Here is a 17,339-nt window from a genome sequence, read left to right as displayed (position 1 = left end):
TGTGCCACCCTTCAAGCCCCATCAGTGGACTGCTGGCTGGGCACTGGGTTCCTCTTCATTCAGCACAGGAACATTTGGCAGTGACAGTTCTGAGGAACGGGAGCTACTCAATGGAAAGGGACACCAGCGACACATGATATACAGTTTCTTTTGATACATAGTTCAAAGCAACATTTAAAGCTTTGTGACGGAAAGTTAATTTTCTGACATTATAATGCCTGCCGGTATTATATAACCACTAAGCATAGGAAGAGCGATCCTCTATGATTCACAGTCAACGAGTTCTGAGCTTTCCCGATTTAGATGCACTATCTAATGAAGTGCAACAGTTAGCAGCATACTCTATGCACTTCTCAAGATATTTGAGAACAACTCATTGTTCTGTCAAGGTCGTTTCTACTGCTTGGACCAATTAAACCTCTTAAAGAGGAAAAAATAGATTGCCCGTTAGCACAGAAAATTCAGCTGTAGATTCAAGATATTTCAAAGTGCCTGCATAGTTCAGAATAAATAACCTTATAATACTGGAACAAATTTGCTAACACAAACATCTCTGCACAACCATTTCCATTTTGCTAAATGTGGTCAATATACAGAATGCCTATAATGGAGACCTATGGGTGTGCAACCTCTACATACGAGATGATACCCAAATAACTAGACCAGCAATCTTTCCCCATTCTTCTTCCCCACGTATCTCCCCATTGTTCACAGCAGTCTACAACGTAGGAGCAAAATTTGAGGAGTGTTGACTGGTGAATTCCTATTGCTTTGGGAGGCTGGAGGTCTGCGTAAGCCAAGTCACCGTGCCACAGGTGTCGTTTTAAAATATCCTAGGAAAACATTCAGGGAAGAATACCAATGCTCTCTGATTGTATTGCTATTCTACCTTTCCTATACCGACAAGTCCTCAGAGAAGGCTGACGAGTACTATCTTACTAACACCAGCTGAGCGTCTTGAGATTCTCGATGAAAAGCATTGCTGAAGCGCAAGCCTCACAAGCAGCAAGAGGTTTGAGCCTCCGGAGGCTGGCCACCAGAGCAGCAGAGCAAGCCCAGCCCCCTAGCCCAGCCCGGGGAAGCTGGAGTCTGCTGAGGAGCTTTGCTGTGCTTCGTGGAGGGGCAGGCGTCGCAGCTGCGGTGTGCAGGTTCACCTGGTTTATGCGTAAAAGGTGATTTAAGACGGAAAGCAAAAGCAGGCAAATGCCATGCCAAGTGCAGTCACCCCCCTGCGTGCCTCTGGTTACAGGAACTGATTTGCCTGAAACACACTGTACCGGTGGGTCACCGGGGCTCAGCTGGACTTTTGGGGGATACATCGGTATGTACAAAGTCAGGGTAACCTCACAGTGGAAAAATCTCAACTGTGTTACTGCCTTGCCTGCAGCAATCATTGTTATCTCTTCTGTAAGCATATCTGTCATTGTTGCAGCTGAACATAATTACAATAGCGATTTGTCTACACTTTGAAAAAAATGTGTAGTTTGCAATGGTGTGACCCCGCTGTCACAGGCTGTCTTGGCTCCGTTGTTCTCCTCCATACAGCATGTTTGCCACATGTTTGGGGTTTTTTGTTCCTTTGGGGCAGAATAAACAAAAAAAAGCCCGTAACAAAACCTCTGCCAGTCCTGAGGCCCTTAATCTTTACTCAGGCAAACATACCATTAAAGCTCAACTGATATCTGCCGCTGTTCAGAGGGACCAGCCCCAAAAGGGCAGGTCTGATGTCTCCCCATAGACTTCCCCATTCAGGCCAGCCCTGGGCATTGGCCTTCACCTGGGAGCGCTGGAAGAACAGCACGGGCACGCTTGCTCGTTACGAAGAAGACTGTCACCATTGACCAGGAGGTCTCCCTTCTTGCTCTGGGCAATGGGGACCCTTCTCCAGAGACTTTTTGAGGCCACGGTACACAGTTCCTCTCCCCGGAGGCAGAAAGGGCCACCTCTCTCTTGCATTTCTGCAACATTTCCAAGGCACCAGAACAGAAAAAGGGCTTAGGTAGCATCAGGTCATAAAACCTTGTGTCATGTGGAAAGGGCAATCTCCTATGCCCTTTTTCTTGCTTAAGAAAATTAAAGAAGGGAAAGAAGGAAAGACATGCACGTGCACAATAGAAGTGAAAAAAATGTAGATGAAAAGTAAGTAGAAATACCTATGCTTGTGCATTATTTACGACAGATTAACAAATACTTTTCATCTCTGGTCATCTAATACATCCAATTCTTGAAACATACCTATATGTGTGTGTATATATATGTATTTCCTGGTATAATTAGTTCATTTGTTAGCCTGTTTTTATGCTGTCGAGAGCCTTCTGGGAGAAATACTAGGGATTTCATGGACAGTCTGAACTTTGATTCCTTCCTTGCAAACAAGGTCTATGGACTATTTAACCATTCCCTTCAAGTGTGAACACATTCTGTCATACATTATTACATGAACCTCCTTAGGGACTATATAATGCAATTAGATCCCCTTCTGTCACCTTCTTTCTAGGCCTGGAGATATTGTACTCTCCAAACCTCTTCTCATACATAACGCATTCATTTAATTGCCTGCAGTACACTTTTTGCCCTTCTCTGCACTTCCTACGGTATTTAAGTACCATCTTCAAACTCCTGTTATGAGACTAGCCAACAAAACAGCACACAGGAATTAGTCCAATTTTTGGAGATGCTGTAGAGATGTTTTCTTTTCTTTGACTCATAACAGTGCTTTTCCTGGTCTTCTGGCAGCTCAGTCCTTTGAGAAAAAGAGCCTCAAAAAGCAAGCCATTTCTGAAAGAGCTACAGCTAGTTGCTTTCTGTGGTGCACTTCAGTCATTTTCAGGGCTGTACTGAGTATCCTGGGTTATATGATTTCCTTTTGCTCAAGCGTGTCATCAGCATCTCGATTCTGTTCTGGTAGTGTTACAGTCAGCACACAAACAGTGCAAGCAATGAATTTCAAAATGGATGTGCTGGGAGCTAAAGGGCATTTTCTTAGTTTTCAAAGTGTTGTCACAAAGTGCTACAACCTTGAATACCTATCAGAAAGAATGAAACATCTGCTTAGGAAAGGAAGGTTATAATTTGTAACAGCGAGAGTTTCTATTCTAAAAAAAATAAAATAAAACTGAGGGAACAAAATATCAATCCCTCATCAAGCAACCCTCTGGAGAAATCAGCCGTCTACCTTACAAGCAATACCACTTACAAGTGAAGCATTCTCCACTTTTCTTTCTCAAATGAGTTTTGTGCTCAATAAAAGCATGAACGTGTGATTACATTATGCTTCTTACAGTTGCCAGTGCCTAACTATATTTAGTCCACTTCTAAACCCTGTCGAGTTTACATTTTCCCTATTGTTAAATAGACTGTTTTGTGCAGTTTGTTTCTTCTGCACAATAATGAGTGGACTGGTATGTGTCACTCCTGTACTGTCATTAACCGTGGACTGGAATGAGGCCATGCCTTGCTGGAGCAAAGCCAGACCAGAGAATTGTTTTAATAAATGTCAAAGCTTGTCCGAGAGAATACCCCAAACAGAGCGAGCCAGAAAATTTCCAGCAAAATAACTTTTCATTTAAATGCATCAGGTTCCTCAAACACAAAATACTAAATAGAAACATGCTGATTTCGGTGAGAGGGGTCCTGAGAAATATGACTGGTTTCCAGCCAGGTGGAGCAACCCTCAGGAACCCAGGGTCTGTCCTGGAAGCATCTTTGCTGTCAAGAGCCCAGCAATTATTCCATGATTCGTAGCCCAGGAGCAGATCCCACTTGCAGGCTGCTGCAGGTAAGGGGCTCCATGAATTTCTCAAGGAGTTTTTTCCCTAGTTTTCCCTACATTTTCATTGGAAGTTTCACACACATACTTCTTTTTTCCCTAAAAATTAAAAAAAAAAATAAAATCCAAAGCTCCAGGGCTTCTGAATACCTCAAGACTGTGAAAAGAAATCTCTGCTTTCCACTAGCTCTGTTCTCTGATATTGACTCCTTCAGAGAGCTCATAGTTAAATTTGAAATGCAGGTCTACACAATGCAACACTCAGGGTGAGCATATGCTTTAAATGTAATTGCTTTGGTTTCCCTACAGGTAGAGGAAAAACACACTAATAATGGTGCAGTGCTGCCCGCTCTTATGTGTTTCTCATATTTCTTTCTCTTTTGGTGGAATACACCATATTTCAAATTTTTCACTGGCGTCATCACCAACACTGTACAGCCTCATAGTACGGGAAGTAGGCTCCTTGAAGAGTTAGCTTGGATCTGATGGTGGGTTTAATGGTCTAGCTAGTGTGCTTCTCTTCTTAATCTGAGTGTCATTACAACTCACCTGTGTGAAATGACACGAAGATCCAAAACAGATGAATCAGTACTACATCTGCAAAATGAGTATAGCATTGAACTCTGGTCTTCTCATTAGTGTAGTGCAGTGCAACTGTAGAGATGACTTACGAGGCAATTCCTCTATATTAATTTAGGTGACATGCTCTCCCCTTCAAAAATAACTTAGGCATTCTTCTGCCCATGTCACAAGTACATTCTGCTGAGTCAGCCTTTAGCTAGCTCTTTATTTCAATGCCATAAATTTCAACAACTGGTGATAAAATATATACTTTTTCTTGCTCAGGAGCACCAGAAGTTTAAGGTCTACATTTCTCTAACCCTGGAGCTGGGTTTGGTCATTGCAGTGGTGCCTGGGGGTAAAAGTAATTACTTGTTCCTGACCAATACTTTTCCATAAAAACAATTCACCATTTGTATATATAAACATACATGTGTCTGTGTCAGAAAAAAAGCTCTTAAGCCAAAAATTCAAGAGAAGTGAAAAATTGCCTTGTAGTTGGGGGCAGGGGTGGTGGTGCTGACAGCCATATTTACAAATTGAACTACACTCTCTTTTGGTTTTAAGATCCAAATTACTGCCTTAACTATTCCAGCAGCAGCAGCACTTGCTTTTTTTTAGAAGACCACTTATACATGCCAAATCCTAAAAGTAAGATTTTGTTTTACTATTATCCTGAGTCTGATAAGGGCCTGGGTTGCTATTTCTGCCATTTTAATCCTCTTATTTGCTGGCCACATTTGGCTGGCATGTGTGGCGTCGTGCCATGCAGCGGGAGAGGTTTGCTTTCCCCTGGAGCGCTGCAAACACTGTCTAAAGGTTCGCAGACTCTTAGTGGTAATAATTTCTAATGTCCCCAGTTCCCTGTCCTACTCACACACTCAGTGTCAGCCTGTAAGCCAGATTTCATGTCTAGACAGATTTTATATCCTGTTGGCTTGGCAAGGACAAAAAGATGGGGGCTTTAGCTCTCTATCGTGTGGAGTACAAAGTGATCCCCAGGCTCAGATGGGTGTTCTACCTGGCAAAATGCTGTGCCATAGGGACATAGGACACTGGTGTTTATGTACATATACATACACATACATATACACAGGACCTAATGTCAGTCTTTCTCTGTTTTTGTCTCTGGCTTCTCTCCAGTGCCGCTTCCAGCAGTTCATTATTATTTTTGCCTTTGATTCACTTACCACAAGTCTTATGTTGATTATTGGGTATATCAGAGTGATTTGCGACCTATGGAGGCTGGTGACAAGTGGAACAGACGTTTTGTAGACCCTTCTAACCCAGACATCAATAGTACAGTTGTCTGTGATAGTGATCAGATGATTCCTGCATTTCTAACATATTTGAGCAAATGTTAAATGCATCCTGCCCCTTCCTTCCCTTTGTTTTTCCTCTTAAAATGTCATTTGTAGAGTTACACTTGTAAGACAGAAAAATATCTGAAAACATCTGATTTAAGGCTAAATTTACCATTGCTTGTGAATATCTACCCTGCAGAGGAAAGGACTGTAGCACCTTGGAGGAAACACTGTAGTGCCTTGGAGGAAAGAGTGAGAATCAAAACACACATTTTGAAGAGAATACATTCCCAGTTTCAGATAAGATACCTGAAGGTGTGGATGGCTATGGTGAATCTTACATTTAACTTCACGGGAAGAGGTTATCTTTGTTTTGTCTGTAAATATAATGAAGGACCAAGCCCAAAGGCACTGATTCAGCTCAAAGGTTGCAAATGCCCCTCTATATTCTATCTCAAGCCCTGTAGGTGGGGTTGCTTGCTTGTTCTGAACCCCATCGCTGGAAATATCCCCTAAGTGTAGAAGTCTATAGTTAGTGGCTAAAGTTAATCTTTATGACTATTCCAAGGTTTCAGCCTAAAGTAGAAGCTTCAAACAATTGCAGACAACTGAAATTAGGATGTTGTACTGGAAACCATTCCTTCATTCAGCATTATGTTTCTTCCTCTCTGGTAGTTCCAATTTAATTTATCTCTAAAGTATTCACTTCTTCTCTTCCAATGTGAGTTATCAGTATGAACGTTGACCAGAAACTGGGCTGTACTGGTAAGACTGGAGGCAGGAACTCAAGGAAGTGATTATTCTCCTCTTTTTAGAACTTCTGAGACCACATCTGGAGTAGTGTGCCCAGTTTTGGGCTCCCCAATACCAGCAGGACATGGACATACTGGAGCAAGTCCAGCAAAGGGCTATGAAGATGACTGGGAGTCTGTGAGGAGAGGCTGAGGGAGCCACTCAGTGTGGAGAAGGCAAGAAGTCCTCAGCTGTCCAGCGTGGTTTTATGGAAGAGAAAGCCAGAAGCTTCGTGGAGTGAAAGGACAAGAGGCAAAAGACACCAGTTGAGCCAAGGAACCGAATTTCACCACGAGGGTGGTCAAACACTAGAGCAGGCTGTCCAGAAAGGCTGTGCCATCTCCATCCTTAGAGGCATTCAAAACTCCACTGGGCATGGCCCTGAGCAGCCTTGTCCAGCGCAGAAGTTTCCCAGCTTAGATAAGGAGGCTGGACCAAACGATCTGTAGAGGTCCCTTCCAACTCAATTTTTTCTGTGATTCTGGTCTGCAAATCTAAAAGTCCTACAAAGAAATGGAGCAACGTGCGAATCAACAGGCAGAGGTATAAAGAAAGGGAGGAAACCAGGGCAATTTTAATCCTGAGCTGAATTCCTCTGCTATTTGAGATGGTAAATTATTTCATGAACATAACTAGGAAAATGTCCAGTTCCTGAGGCCCATTTATAAAATGCACTGACATTGAAAGAAGTCTTCCAGAACAACAACCCTCCCCCTCTCACAAAATGTGCTCGGATTTTTGATGACATTTTGCAGAGGGACAGCCAGCCCTGAGAGAGCTGATTAATTCCACTCCCTGTTCACCAGGGGTAGGTTAAAAGCTGGAATGCAGGCATCTAGCCTAGCAATACCAATTATAATAGTAAGATGACTAATGAGATGAGTAATGGAGGATATCATGGCTTAAAATTTCACCTTTCCCAGAGATGAAAGGTTGAGGGAGATAGTTGCATTTATACTCTAATTCCTCCCATATAGGGACCAGATGGCTTTTAGAATTGATTCCATTGATTTTCTTTTTTTTTTTTTTTTAATTTGACATTCCAGCAAGAGAGCTCTTCTTTCATAGCAGCTGTGTGACTTATCTTTGCATAGTCCTACAACGGTTCTTTCTTCCCCTTCCTTTTCCTAATCTGTGCTTTTTTTGCTAACCAAAAAGCCAATTTTGCAAAGTTTAAATGTAGCAGCAGCGCAAGACAGAAACATTATTCTTTTGCTTGTTATTAGCATGGTTTGTCACTTATGCTAAACAAAAATTCTGCCCTCAGAAAAAAGGTTACATGCAAGAGAGATAAATGGTAGCTTACTGTACAGCATGTTTAAATGTTTTGCCTTCTACTAGGCCCACACTCTGTGCAATATTGTGTGTCTAAGTCACACCTGGAAAAGCACTTAAGCACATACCTATTTATAGGTGGCAGAAGTAATTTGCTAACTAGGAATGGACTACTCAGCTGGGGACTGCATTTGCAGATTGCACATTTATCAGCAAATCTGAGTAAGTATTATAAGAGGAACCGTCTGAATAACACGCCTGTGATGCAGAAATTGCCATACCACCAGAAAGGAAATATACAGAGTGGTAATGATAATCACTATTATTAGTATTTTAATCAATGGAAATGATGAGTAACTACTAATAATGCACCCCAGTATTTTGATTTGAAAGTTTTTTCCTGAGAATAGGAGTTTCACAAAAGTCTGCACTGTAAAGGGCAATACTTCAAGAAGGAAGGCAGGCTTAATGCCGTGTTTTAAAGAGCTCTGGACATCAGGGTATTTCAACAGTTCAGGCTCGTCCAAGCATGATTTCGCAGGGCGTCACGAGGTGGCACTGCTAGATCCCACGCCAGGAGGTCTCCTGCTCCCTGTGAATCCGTGACCAGTCCTTGCAGCAGGACTGACTGCGCTCAGGTCTGCTACTGAGGGTCTCTCCAAGTGGAATGAGGGTGTTGGAAAAGCAAGGTATTTCATGCTCTGCTTCAGACTCTTTGTCTGTTGACAGCTATTGAGGTGAATAAGTAGCTTCCAAAGAATTTAGCATCTGCATCAGCGTCAGGCTCTCTTGAGAAGGGAGGCTTCCGTATGCTGTTTTACAAGCTTTCAGTGGAGATTGTAGCAATAAACAAGTTTGTTTCACAAGGAAACTCTGGCCTTTATATCCCCAACTTCCCTCTGATGAGAAGACAGCTTGCAAGACTGTAACATCTGCTGCCTCTTAGAAATAGGACGATGGTATTAGCTCAGCCATATTGCACAGCCAGGATACTTGCATCCATGTAGGTGTTGAGATCTGACCATAGGGAGTGCACTGACCTCCCGAGTCACTTAGAAACTTTTGAGAGTCTTGCACATCGGGTCAGAACCACCATTCCCCCCAGTCTTCTTTTGCCTCAGTGGAAACCATGACAAATGTGTTCACAGTTTTTACTCCACAAAGCAAGACCGTGCATGGAGAGTGCCAGTTGTCTTTGCTAGGCGACTCGGAGTCTTCAAATCTCCGGTCAAGAGGTCCATCTCTCAATTTGGAAAGGGTTTTTATGTTTTCAATTTATTACTCTGAGTTACTTTCAGTTGAATGGAAGATACTCAGTTTAATGACTTGAATTTATAGGCGTTCTGCTAATAACTTCATCTGGAGTGCGAACAACAATGGTAGTCTTATAGCAAAACAGCTTTTGAAAAATTGAAGTTGAATTTATGCTAATATAGCTATAAATAAATGGAACTAGTCTATGACATCTCTATAGAGAAAAATAACGCAGCAGGGGTACTTCTTATGGCCTTTCTCACACCTCTTTTTGTGATTATTCAATGACTTCAACTTGGTGCACTTCAGAGAAGAAGTACAGCAATGCCTAGTTGCCATGGTAGTACTAAAAAACTGTTTCAAATTCACCATGAGTGTAGTCTCTTGCCTGTAAAATTTTTTTCTCCGGGTACTGGTGGCCACAAGAGCCACAGTCCTGACCCATGCATTGCCGATGGGAAATGGGGAGTATTTACTCCATATGAGTGCAAGATGTGAACCCTCATGTGGGCCAAGATCTTGTCTCTATTCCACACCTCCAGGAGCCATTTCTGTTTTCACTGGTGTAAGGCAGACCGAAAAACACTGGCAGATACTTTGGAGAAAGGGGCTTTCCTCACAGCCCTTCCCTCCCTGTTCCCCTCCACTTACGGACGTTACCTGACGTACCTGATAAAATCACAGAATCATAGAATCATAGAATAGTTTGAGTTGGAAGGGACCTTTAAAGGTCATCTAGTCCAACCCCCTCTGCAATGAGCAGGGACATCTTCCACTAGAACAGGTTGCTCAGAGCCCCGTCCAACCTGACCTTGAATGTTTCCAGGGATGGGGCATCTACCACCTCTCTGGGCAATGTGTTCCAGTGTCTCACCACCCTCATTGTAAAAATTTTCTTCCTTATATCTAGTCTGAATCTACCCTCTTTTAGTTTAAAACCATTACTCCTTGTCCTGTCACTACAGGCCCTACTAAAAAGTCTGTCCCCATCTTTCTTATAAGCCCCCTTTAGGTAATGAAAGGCCACAATAAGGTCTCCCTGGAGCCTTCTCCAGGCTGACCAACCCCAACTCGCTCAGCCTGTCCTCATAGGAGAGGTGCTCCATCCCTCTGATCATTTTTGTATAGAAAAGAAGAAATCATCCTCCTTCCTGACAGCAATGACTTTATTTGCAGTTGACATTTATCCGGGGTTTAGACATCACACCTGTCTGTCGCCTTCTCCAGCCACCCTCCGCTCTCTTTTGGAAACATGAAACCTTTCACTTGTACTGCCCTTTCTGACTTGCAGATGGAGCTTTGACTGCAGCTGAACTTAGAAAAGTCTCTGTTACCCATTAACTTTTTCTTTTCATAGCTATACTGCAGTTCAGCCACCAAAAGTCTGATCCAACTACAGTATCAGGAACTGAAGAACCAAGAGGGCAAATTCAAAGCATCATACAGGCAGCTCCGCTACATAAATATGTACGTGTGCATGTGTCTGTGTGCGTTCATGAGAGAGCGCACGCACACACGCACACCCACCCCAATTGCTGAACTACGCTTTTTTCATAACTTCAGTCTGAGACAAATGGAATCGCCCCCCAAAAAATAATGAAAGCCAAATTGATCTCTTAAGTGGATCAATAGAAACTTAACTGAAATAGATAGGGGAGTTTATCAGACCTGATGTAGTAAAACACTAATAAGATCACTTCCAATTCACACATATAGGACTAAATTTTCAGCACAAATTGATCTCATTGCCAAGGATGAATGGGAACCTTTAGTAACAGATTAGGGCTGTAAAGCATTCTTTTTCTATACAAACAGTAGATTTTCCTCTTATCCTTACTGATTGCATGTTTTTAATGCTACCTTTCTTCTGCACAAACAGTAGATTTCTCGCTGAAGTACTTATTTGTTTCAGAAAACAAACAATCGGTTCATCGTCTGCACATTATTTTGCACTGAATGGTACCTGAGAGAAAGAGTATGGGAGTAAAAATCATTTATGGCTATGAATGTAAAAGCGTTCCTCTCAGAGCCCTTGTTCCTACCCCTGCCTGCAGTGACCACACAAGGGGTTTGGATGAAGTGGAGCAGCCTCAGGAGAAGGGACGGAGAGGGTCCCCAGCAGCACTGCAGAAGAGGGAAGATCTGAACTGGAGGCTTCCATCGCTGGTGCTGACCACTGGGTATTTGGCACCTTCTCCTTTAAATTTTTGGTTTTGAGGTTGTCTGCAAGAAAGAAAAAAAAATATTTTTTCCCTAACTCCTTGACTGTGAAATCTGCAAAAGGCAGGTCACTCCCTCTGCCCCAGGGACAGGCACCAAGCCACCTTTTGGAGAGGGGCTGAAGCACCCCCTTCTCTGCATTCCCCCCGGCTAGCGAGACGCTTTCCTCCCTCAGCACATTATCCTGGCTACTTACCCAAGTGTATGTACTGCTAGTTGGATGGATAATCTTGTTGGGTTTATCGCTACTACTTCAAAGAGTGGGATTTACCTCATCTATTTTCAGCTGCCCTAAGGTCCAATGTGTAGCTTATGTTCTTCCATAGCCTAAGGCTGTTCTCCATGGTCAATGGGGAAAAACAGACTCCTCGAGAGGGAGCGATGAGAAAACCTACCGCACTCAAGTGGCTGTGAGCTGAGATGTGTCAGAGTATCGGTGTGAAAGGCAGCAAAGTCCAACAGGAGTGGAGAGACAAGAAAGTACAACTCCACTAAAAGCAGAAGGCAGGCAGATAGAAATTCATCCCACATACACCAGAATAGCTCACATCGCCTCCTGGAAGGACCAGTTTCTCTCCAGTGACTACAGAGATCTTCAACACTTGCACTGACTAAATGCTTAGTTTTCAGACGGTTAGAGGCAAGTGAAACGAATACAGCTTTGAAGATCCAGCATCCACAGCTGTGAAGTTCACTCTTAATCTGATCCTGTTTTTTTCCGGAAGGCTGTTCACGCAGCTGGAATATAACTTGTTTGCTGCAGGTTGATCCATTTAAAGGAGAAAAAAATGAGGGGCAAGAGTAAGCACTCCCCTTCCCATTTTTAGTTATATACATGTAAATAAATGTATTCAAAAAGGAGACAGCCCTTGCACAGCTTTACTTTTCTCTATCTGACTCCTAAAATATAAAGAGAGAAAATAGAAGGAATTGCCAAGAGAAATCTCCTTGTGCTATAGGACATGGGGGGCGGGGGGGGGGGGGGGGAAGACACAATAAAGTACGTAGATGAAAAAACAAACCTGATTTTGGCTATGTAAAATTTTGGTAATATTAAGAGGTACTCTCTGTACGAGCAATTTCTGACCCATTGCGCATAGGGTACAGAGTTTTGTTGTAACCCAATCTGAAGCTAGCGTGCTGTCTGTGAAGTGATAGCGATCATTTTGATACAGAGACATTCAGTAAGGAGTTTGGTATGCTCTGGGATTAGAGGATCCAGAAGACTTTCAGCACCGCAGAGGGAAGATAGCTGAATATTTATATCCTGAAGTATCACATTTAGAACAACTTACAGGAAAAATAGGGACGAAATTATAATACAGCATAATAACAGGCCTTTCCTAATTTTTTTTATAAAGTGATATTTAACAGGATCATTCATGCTTTTTAATTGTAGAACCAGCTATGTATCATTAAGAAAATGGAATTCATAGATAAATACATTTAGAAAAGTATTCTACCGATGTAATAGTCTCTTTGTAAGGAAACCCTGGAGCAGTCTACAAGAACGAACACTGTCTACCAAGCAAAGCAGAACAATACTGAAGACAGCTGGAGACCGAATGCAGGACTCTCAGCATTACCAATTACTACAGATAAACTTAAGGAAAACCAGACAGAACTGAAGAAATATGATTTCCTGGACCAGAACTTCTGAACATGAATTATTGTCTGAAAGAAGCATGTTGAATATGGCATATTATAATAGATGGGAAAACCAACTGAAGTGGAGGTATAATCAATTTTTGAAATAACAGAAACATAAATAAAAGAGTAGCAGTATCATGATACCCATCGGACCTGTATTTTGTTAATGAGGAGTAAAGGATTTCTGCAAAATAGGCTGTTAATGTAAAATCCATAACTGTGCCTAGACTTCAGATAGCTGTCTCTGGAATGATAGCTCCTGGTCTGCTCCTAGCATTGCCAAGAATACAAGAATATAAACTGTATCCAGAGCACAGACAATAAAAACAAAGCTTTTTTTTTTTTTTAATGAACAAAATATTTTAGTAATGGACTTGAATTGCAGGCTTTGCAGGCAAAAATTTTGAATTTTGGAACCCAATGAGCGATACGCACACTGTTCAGAGGGAAAAAAAAAATAAATTTACTGCTCCAAATAGAGTCCACAACTTCTAAATTAAGGCTCTGGAAGTTCCTCTTAAGTCTGAAAATTAAGCTCAAAATATATCAAATTAGATGCTCCAAAACACAGACAACCAAAATCTGTTGCTGTCTTTTAATATATTTTTTTATTACTTCAAAGGCATAATTGTAACTGAAGCGCTTTGTGCATGCCCTTTCTGTTATCATTTGAACTGAAATGTTTGGAATAGGTGCCCTAGCAGAACAGAAACAATATTAAGTGCCTGTCTTAACCAATCACTGTTGTTTTATGGATATAATTCCTCAATTGTAGATTAAAGAATTCAAAACAATATTTCTCGAATACGCTTGAATATCAGATGACTCTCAGGGAACCACAATTTGTTAATTGGTACAATATTAGCGGAAAAAAGGAGATGCAACTGTCAAAACAATCATTAAAAAATGCGTTGTCCACGTATTAGTAACAAACCACATCAAGAAATTAATTTGTATTAGATGCATGCGCATTGAGGGCAGGACGGGGAGCCACAAATCTTACCAGACTAAATTTTCGTGGTGAAGAAAGGTGGGACAGAAACATCTTCAAAAAAGCAGTGCTGCAGGGAGATTTACCCCCCCAGGGAAGGCAGTGCACTTTTTTACAAGTGAAGAGAGAGTGGATTTGTGCGCCGCTTCAGAAGCACCTGCAGAGGAATATGGCGGGTGCCCGATCGGCGAACAACCCATCTTGGGCCACGTGTCACCTTTGTCATCTGAACTGAGCGGGATTTGTGTGAGTACCTGCTGAAGGTTCGTGTCCACGCGGTCCACCTGTGAGGGCATTGCTTCCTTCTTCACCTCTTGCCTGAACGTTTGTCCTGGTTTCGGCTGGGACAGCGTTAACTCTTTTCTCAGTAGCTGGTACAGTGCTGGGTTTTGGATTCAGTGTGAGAATACTGTTGATAACACGCTGATGTTTTAGTTGTTGCTAAGTAGCGCTTATCTTAAGGACTTTCCAGTTTCCCATACTCTGCCAGCAAGCAGGTGTGCAAGAAGCTGGGAGGGAGCAGAGCCGGGGCAGCTATGGGGGGACCTGCTGTGGACGGGCATTTTGTGAGGTTCAGCTCAGCCATTTCGGAGTCTGAAGAGGAATATTTTGGCGGGAACATTTTGGCGGGAACCTTTTGGTGGGAACTCATTAACGCTCGGTTATTTCTTTAAAGTGCTTTGCATATGGCACAGCTATCTGTTAGGTGTCTCTCCCTTAGCCAGGGCCAAAATAGCATCTGTTACACAACTCGTTAAAAAGCATTGCTGCCTCTCATGAAACTTGGCAACATGTGGTTTGTCCTAATGATTAGTTCTGACCTGGAAGAAAATTAAAGTAAAGGAAACCAAAACAGAAAAAAAACCCAACCCAAAACCCCAAACTGCTATTCTTTAAACTACACAGTAACAGCACAAACAAAAATGCTATCTAATTTTCTTCCTAGATAGGTTCAAAAAGGGAGAGAGAGTACATTTTTTTGAGGTCATGTTCCTCACAGCTATTAAACACCCTACTCCAGGTGCAGTCGCTAGCTCAGGGAGTCCTTTCTGCCCCCATCGCTGGGAGGTAAGTCAGGGAAGCTACGTCTGTCCCTCTTTCTGATGTTTTTTTGTTCTCAGAAAAAAAGCCACAGGCAGGGACAGGACACTAGATTATATAGACCTTTGCTCTCAGACAATACAGCAACTGTTATATTCATAGACTTGTATCATCCATTTACATTATTTAAAAAAAAAAAAAAGAAAAAAAAAAGGTTAGAGTGCACAGAATACAAAGAAACTCCTGGGCCTCAATTTCTTGCTTGTTTTGGTCCTGTCTGGTGGCTGGAGGCTCTTGGGACACACACATAGAGCCAAACCAGGCCTTGTAGTGGAATTCGCCCAAACTCAAATACATCTGTTACCTGAACATAAATAGGGGAAAAATACGGAAGGCAAATCAGAGAACTTGAAAGGTTTATGTGAATGTTCATTCTGTATTCGTATAAATGAATGCCACAACAGCTTTGACCTCTTTTCAGCTCAGTCCTAGTCAATATAACTTGTCCCAGGCATCTCTTACCTGCCTTCAGGTTTCATCCATCAGCCATCGGTTTCTCTGGCAAGGAGAGACAGGTCTGTCTCTCTGGCATCCTCCTTTAGGAGGACTTTAAGCCTGTAGTTGCCTCTTCAAGTCACTGTGACCTGAAATTCATGGGGACAAAACTCTGCCCATTCTTTCTTACAGGCAATGACTCTGTCAGTGTATTGCCCTGATCCTCAATTTAGTCTGTCTCCCTACTGTTAACTTTCTTCTTTTCTCCAGCCTCCTAAAATAAGCCAGCTTTTGCAACTGCCCTCAGGAAATGAGGCTGCTTTTTTTTTTTTTTTTTTTTTTTTTTTTTTTTGAGATGTGCTTGCCTCTCCAGCGAGTTGAATTAATTATCCCCCACGGAGACAGGAGCACAGAAATACGCGCAACGCTGGCAGCACTGATACGTTTGGTTTGGGGGCCTGTTTCTTTTATATGGCCTATTGTAGCTCGGTATAAAAGACTTTATGGTTTGCAAGCTTCCAGTAGCTTACATTTGTCACAAACACCGGTTTCTGGGTGGGCTCTCCAAAGCCACCTGTTTTTCCCCAGACTTTGCTCTTATTAAATTCAACAGTCCCTCTGGGTACAGCGAGTGCAGGAACCAAGCAGCGTAGGTGACAGGCCGCCTCTCCACAGGGGCTAATGGCTTTCCCAGGCACACGGCTTCTGCTCCTGCAGCTCGTGCCTCCCATTTCCCCCACCCAGCTGGGGAAAAACCACTCCGGCCAAATTTCTCCATGGTGTCAGCACCTGAAAGGCCGGCGCTGGAGGTGCTCGGAAGGAGAGACGTGAATATCGGAGCGGCGTCCCAAAATTGTGGCAGCACAACTCTCCCGCTGCAGCACTCGCTCCTGCCCCGCGGCTGGTGGCCAACAGCTCAGCTAACGTTAGTACACAAAGCATTGCTCTTACGCACTGCTTCCACCCGTAATGGTTTATTCCCTCTCTCGCTCACACACACCCCTCTATCCACTTTTATTAGAGCAAAAAGGTTTTATATAAGTCTGGAGGATTGGGGTTTATTTTTAAAATGTTTGCAGTAGTACTTCTGAAGCATCCCTATCATCTGGCAAAAAAGGGAATTTAATGCAAAACCATATTTCAGTCGCTCTCCCAACACTGCTGCTTCCCCTAAAGAAATTGTTTTATTGAATCTGATTTTTTTGAAATGAATTTGGTATTCATGAAAGAGCTCGGATTGATAGCTTGGAAAGCAATGGCCAGATTTCCACACAGAACCCAGGCAGCAAAACTGATTTCAGACCTGTTGCAATGACTGCTTGAAGAAGCTCAGTTTTTAAAGAGGTTCAGCTGGGGTCTTGGTTCCAATCCGCAGAGAAATATTTCACCCATGTGCACAACGTCATGCAAGGCGGTGTTCCCACTGACACCCAGCCTTCTTCCCAGGCTCATTTTAAAGGCTTGTCACCTGGATAGGGCTCTGCCAGATAGCAGGCTCCACATTTGGTGCCTTTGGAAGGCAGCGTAATGACAGACAGTGACCAATAATGTGGTCAAACAGTGATTCAAACAACTGATCCGACATCAAAAAGCTGATTTATTACCTGACAGATTCAATCTTCTCTTTCATCAGTTTAGTTAGAAAGAAAGGAAATGGTTGTGTTTTAAGAGTAATGTTGAAAAATATGGTATGGATGAAATACGAAATAGAAAACTTTTTCTTTCTTAGAGTATCAGAAAAGACTACCCAAAACCTTAGACTAGTGGTTACATCCTCCAGAGGACTTCAAAGTTTGCAGGAGCATTTGTATCTATCCAAGAGCTATGTTCACATGACCTGATATGAACAGCCACTTTGATATCTGTAAACACAGGTGCAGATTTGCATCAATCAAAAAAAAAATCAAATCTGTCTTATGTTTTTCCAGTAGCTCCCTTTCATTATCTTTTCCATTTCCATCTAGCTTTGTTCCAAGTTCAAAATAAT

This window comes from Gymnogyps californianus, chromosome 4 (genome assembly GCF_018139145.2).
Source record: "Gymnogyps californianus isolate 813 chromosome 4, ASM1813914v2, whole genome shotgun sequence".
In the NCBI taxonomy this organism is placed as follows: Eukaryota; Metazoa; Chordata; class Aves; order Accipitriformes; family Cathartidae; genus Gymnogyps; species Gymnogyps californianus.
Note: the sequence above shows the minus strand (reverse complement) of the source record.